The 6,000-nt window shown below is 31.1% G+C and overlaps 1 non-coding gene across 1 annotated transcript; it reads left to right on the forward strand.

Moving 5' to 3' along the window:
* The first annotated feature begins 3,389 nt into the window (after positions 1 to 3,389).
* TRNAW-CCA (transfer RNA tryptophan (anticodon CCA)) lies at positions 3,390 to 3,461 on the forward strand. The gene has a single exon. It is a non-coding gene; the product is annotated as a tRNA-Trp (tRNA).
* The last annotated feature ends 2,539 nt before the right edge of the window (positions 3,462 to 6,000 follow it).

The raw sequence follows: 6,000 nt of genomic DNA on the forward strand, positions 1-6,000 counted from the left end.
GCTTTTTTTTTCAGTGTAAGAATGAACTTCTGTATGGTTAAAATGGTCATGATTTGGCGCCAATGATTTTCGTTTTTTAGTTTTAGTTAATTTTTTCTTCTATAAGAGGGTGTCATTTCGTGAATTGCAGTTAAAAACTACAACAGAACACTAAATTTCACAGTTTTAACAACGCATTGTGCAAATCTCACAATGTGTAGTACAATTTAGTTCAATTTTCGCAAGAGTTAGTTCATTCTTCCTATAATGAAGTTTACTTTTTTATACCCTCCACTATAGGGTGGGGGTGACATTAACTTTGTCATTGAAATATTGCTCTAAGACCCCATAACGTATATATTCTGGGTCGTGGTGAATCTAAGCATGTCCGTCCGTCCGTCTGCTGAAATCACGCTAACTTCCGAACGGAACAAGCTATCGACTTGAAACTTGGCATAAGTAGTTGTTATTGATGTACGTCGGATAGTATTGATGTAGGTCGGATACAAATGGGCTATATTGGACCACTTTTACGTATAGCCCCCATATAGACCGACCCCCAGATTTGGCTTGCGGAGCCTCTTAGAGAAGCAAATTTCATCAGATCGGTTTGAAATTTGGTACGGGATGTTAGTATACGGTCTCTAAACACCATTCAAAAATTGATCCATATCGGTTTATAATTATATATAGCCCCCATATAACCTGCTCCCCAGATTTTACCTTCGGAGCATCTTGGAGGAGTAAGATTCATCCGATAGAAAAAAATTTTGACATTTTCTATAGAGATAAAATTTTGACAAAATTTAATTTCCATAGAAATTTTTGTCCAAATTTTATTTCTATAGAAAACTTTGTCAAAATTTTATTTCTATAGAAAATTTTGTCAAAATATTATTTCTATAGAAAATTTTGTAAAAATTTTATTTCTATAGAAAATTTTGTCAAAATTTTATTTCTATAGAAAATTTTGTCAAAATTTTATTTCTATAGAAAATTTTGTCAAAATTTTATTTCTATAAAAAATTTTGTCAAATTTTGTTTCTATAGAAAATTTTGTCAAAATTTTGTTTCTATAGAAAATTTTGTCAACATTTTATTTCTATAGAAAATTTTGTCAAAATTTTATTTCTATAGAAATTTTGTCAAAATTTTATATCTATAGAAAATTTTCTCAAAACTTTATTTCTATAGAAAATTTTGTCAAGATTTTATTACTATAGTAAATTTTGTCAAAATTTTATTTCTATAGAAAATTTTGTCAAAATTGTATTTCTATAGAAAATTTTGTCAAGATTTTATTACTATAGAAAATTTTGTCAAAAATTTATTTCTATAGAAAATTTTGTCAAAATTTTATTTCTATAGAAAATTTTGTCAAAATTTTATTTCTATAGAAAATTTTGTCAACATTGTATTTCTATAGAAGATTTTGTCAAAATTTTATTTCTATAGAAAATTTTGTTAAAATTTTATTTCTATAGAAAATTTTGTCAAAATTTTATTTCTATAGAAAATTTTGTCAACATTGTATTTCTATAGAAAATTTTGTCAAAATTTTATTTCTATAGAAAATTTTGTTAAAATTTTATTTCTATAGAAAATTTTGTCAAAATTTTATTTCTATAGAAAATTTTGTCAACATTGTGTTTCTATAGAAAATTTTGTCAAAATTTTATTACTATAGTAAATTTTGTCAAAATTTTGTTTCTATAGAAAATTTTGTTAAAGTTTTATTTCTATTGAAAATTATATCAACATTTTATTGTATAGAAAATTATGTCAAAATTTTATTTCTATAGAAAATGTTTGTCAAACTGAATTATATATGTATTTACACTGAAAAAAAAGCATACCCGGTTCCAAAGATTTTGTCTTTACTTTAAAAATTTTAGTATTGATTCCGAGCCAAAGAAGCGGAGAATACAAGTAAGGATACTTTTAAGACACAATTCTCTTTTAAATTCGGGTTTTGTGTACTGGCTTCTAGGAAGCAAATTTTAATTGTTCGCTTTTTCAGCTTTTTTCCTTCATATGCTATCAAAGTCCTTTAAAAACAAGTTAACGACGACTTTATTTTCCAAATTAAGAGTCGACTTCTAGTAGAAATTATGCTGTGTTTCAAGTAAAAAACGTCTTTAAAATAAAGTGTTGAAAAAAATGTCCTATATTTGAACGATTTTTTGCTTTGCAATTTCATTAAATTTAAAGATTTTTTCTAAATTATTAAAGTCAAGTTGACCTTAGCCCAAACATTTTTTCTTTCATGTTATGATATCCATTTTTAAATCAAATCACTTAATTATAAGGATAATACGACTTCATTGAAAAGTTTATAGACCTTTGGTCAAGGAAAGAAACTTTATACTAGAGAAATGCGTCTTCTATGCTAAGCAAAATTTGCATTCGTATTTTAAAGACATGAAATCTTTGACCTCACGACAATATTTTTTTCAGTGTACTCGGCCTTTTTTAGTTTAATATATACCACGTATGGACTAACTTACAATTTAGGAAACGGTGTTAGGAAGTTTTAAGATACCTTGCCATCGACAAGTATTACCACAGCCCAAGTAATTCGATTGTGGATGACAGTCTTTAGTAGAAGTTTCTACACTCAAAAAAGTTTACTTGGATCCAATGCCTTAAGGATTTTGGTACTGATTCCGAGCCAAAGATGCGGCTTCTTTAAAATAAAAAAAAAAATTAGCGACCTGTCTGGCTTTAAATCTACGACAAATAAAATTAAAATTATGATGCAGATCGCATTTATCGAATTTTCATTCTATTTTTCCGGTATATTATAAAGCGTACAAACAAATGCCAGGTTAAATATCCAAATTATAACGGATACTTCAAAGTAAAAAATGTTTTCTTAATTCCAAAAAAAAAAAAACTTTAAACCGAAGACGCGAAATCCTCAAAATAAATCTTAGCCTATATTTGAAGCGTTTTTATCTGAAATCTAAAGTTTCAATATTTCAGTTAATTTCATTACAATTTCTTTAAATCAAACATGTGTTTCTTTACTTTAAGGAAAATTAACTTTAGTTCAAAGACATGTGATTTAAACGGAGAAACCCAAATTTGCATTATATAAAATTTGCATATTATAAACATTATTTTAATTAAAATTTCATTATTTTAATTTGTCCTTAATATTTGATAAATTTCGCATCCTAAAATTAAGGTTGCGTAGTCTTTAATATCACGTAAATATTTTTTTCAGTGTACGCAATCCATTGTGGAGGGTGCATAAGCTTCGGCCTGGCCGAACTTACGGCCGTATATACTTGTTTTTAATTTCTATAGAAGGAGTATGATGATTTTGAATTTTTGGATCCAAGTATACTTTTTTTTTTTGAGTGTTTATTTTTATATAAAAACTTTAAACGTTAGTTTCTTTAAAAGACTCCGTGGCGCAACGGTAGCGCGTCTGACTCCAGATCAGAAGGTTGCGTGTTCAAATCACGTCGGGGTCAATTTTTCCCCAATTTTAAAACTTTCATAGGAGATAGTTCAAAGTGATAGCCCGATTTATTTTCAGGCTCACTTATGGTAGAATATTCAGTCCGTTGTGATTCATAGCAGATACATGTATTCGATATGAAAACCCAAGTATCGGCATTTTTATACTCTTCACCACTACTGTGGTACAGGGTATAATAAGTTTGTGCATTTGTATGTAACGCCAAGAAGGAGTAATCATAGACCAACCTTTTAGTATACGGATCGGCTTAGAATTAAATTCTGAGTCGATTTAGCGATGTCCGTCTGTCTGTCTGTTGATGTATTTTTGTGTGCAAAGTACAGATCGCAGTTTTAGTTCGATTGTCCTAAAATTTGGTATAGGGTCCTATTTCGGCTCAAAGACAATCCCTATTGATTTTGGAAAAAATCGGTTCAGATTTAGATATAGCTGCCATATATATTTTTCACCGATCTGGTCATATTGGCGTGTATATCAACCAATCTTCCGTCTCGAAAAACTTGCAAAATATCAGCCAAATCGGTTCAGATTTAGATATAGCTCCTATATATAGCTTTCGCCCGATTTACAATCATTTGTCCACAGTGGCCATTTTTTTGCTCCGATTTAGTTGAAATTTTGCATAGGGAGTAGAATTAGCATTGTAACTATGCGTGCCGAATTTGGTTGAAATCGGTTCTGATTTAGATATAGCTCCCATATTTATGTTTTTCTGACTTCGACGAAAATGGTCAAAATACAAGCATTTTCCTTGTAAAATCGCCACTGCTCAGTCGAAAAAATGCAAAAATGACTCTAATTTACCTAAACTTCTAATACATATATATCGAGCGATAAATCATAAATAAACTTTTGCGAAGTTTCCTTAAAATCGCTTCAGATTTAAATGTTTCCCATATTTTTTTACTAACATTGTGTTCCACCCTAGTGCATTAGCCGACTAAAATTTTGAGTCTATAGATTTTGTAGAAGCCTATCAAATTCTGTCCAGATCGAGTGATATTTAAATGTATATATTTGGGACAAACTTTTATATATAGCCCCCAACACATTTGACGGATGTGATATGGTATCGAAAATTTTGATCTACAAAGTGGTGCAGGGTATAATATAGTCGGCCCTGCCCGACTTTAGACTTTCTTTAATTGTTATTTCTATTGTCATGATCGCTTGCTTTATTTCAAAGATTTTCAATTTTGACGGAAAAAAAACGTCGCCACAAAAGTACTGAAAATGTTCTTTTTGGATCCGGAAGTGGTGCAAAAAAAATCCGTAGTTAAACTAACGCCAAATTGAACTTATTTTTATTGGAAAGAAAATATTTGTTTGCAGTTAAATTTTATTATGTTTTGCGAAATTTTCCACAGCCCAATGAAATTTTCGATTTTTATACCCTCTACCATAGGATGGGGGTATATTAACTTTGTCATTCCGTTTGTAACACATCGAAATATTGCTCTAAGACCCAATAAAGTATATATATTCTGGGTCGTGGTGAAATTCTGAGTCGATCTGAGTATGTTCGTCCGTCCGTCTGTTGAAACACGCTATCAACTTGAAACTTGGCACAAGTAGGCCATATCGGTCCACTTTTACGTATAGTCCCCATATAAACCGATACCCCGATTTGGCTTGCGGAGCCTCTAAGAGAAGCAAATTTCATCCGATCCGGCTGAAATTTGGTACATGGTGTTAGTATATGGTCTCTAATAACCATGCAAAAATTGGTCCACATTGGTCCATAATTATATATAGCCCCCATATAAACCGATCCCCAGATTAGACCTCCGGAGCCTCGTGGAAGAGAAAAATTCAACCGATTCGGTTGAAATTTGGTACGTGGTGTTAATATATGATATTTAACAACCATGCCAAATGTGGTTCATATTAGTCCATAATCATATATAGCCCCCATATAAACCGATCCCGAGATTTGACCTCCGGAGCCCCTTGAAAGAGCAAAATTCATTCGATTCGGTTGAAATTTGGTACGTGATGTTAGTATATGATTTTTAACAACCATGCCAAATGTGGTTCATATCAGTCCATAATCATATATAGCCCCCATATAAACCGAACGCGAGATTTGGTTTTGGAGCCACTTGGAGGAGCAAATTTCAACCGAGTCAGTTGAAATTTGGTACATTGTGCTAGAAAACGATGTTAAAAAGTTTTAAGATACCACAACCCAAGTAATTCGAATGTGGATGACAGTGTTTAGTACAAGTTTCTATGCAATCCATGGTGGAGGGTACATAAGATTCGGCCTGGCCGAACTTACGGCCGTATATACTTGTTTTAAGTATGTCTCAAACATTTTATGAACTAAACGTGGGTGTAAAAAAAAATGACCGTACACATAAGTTCAATATGAACTAACGCAAAAGAAAATCTTCGTACGATTCCCAAAAATTGTAGGAATGAACCACTATATGGTTGAAATGGTCATGATTTGGCGTTAATGATTTTCTTCTTTATTTTTAGTTCATTTTTTCTTCTATGAGAGGATGTAATTTCTTTTACTGCAGCTA

Source organism: Haematobia irritans, chromosome 2 (assembly GCF_050003625.1).
Source record: "Haematobia irritans isolate KBUSLIRL chromosome 2, ASM5000362v1, whole genome shotgun sequence".
NCBI lineage: Eukaryota > Metazoa > Arthropoda > Insecta > Diptera > Muscidae > Haematobia > Haematobia irritans.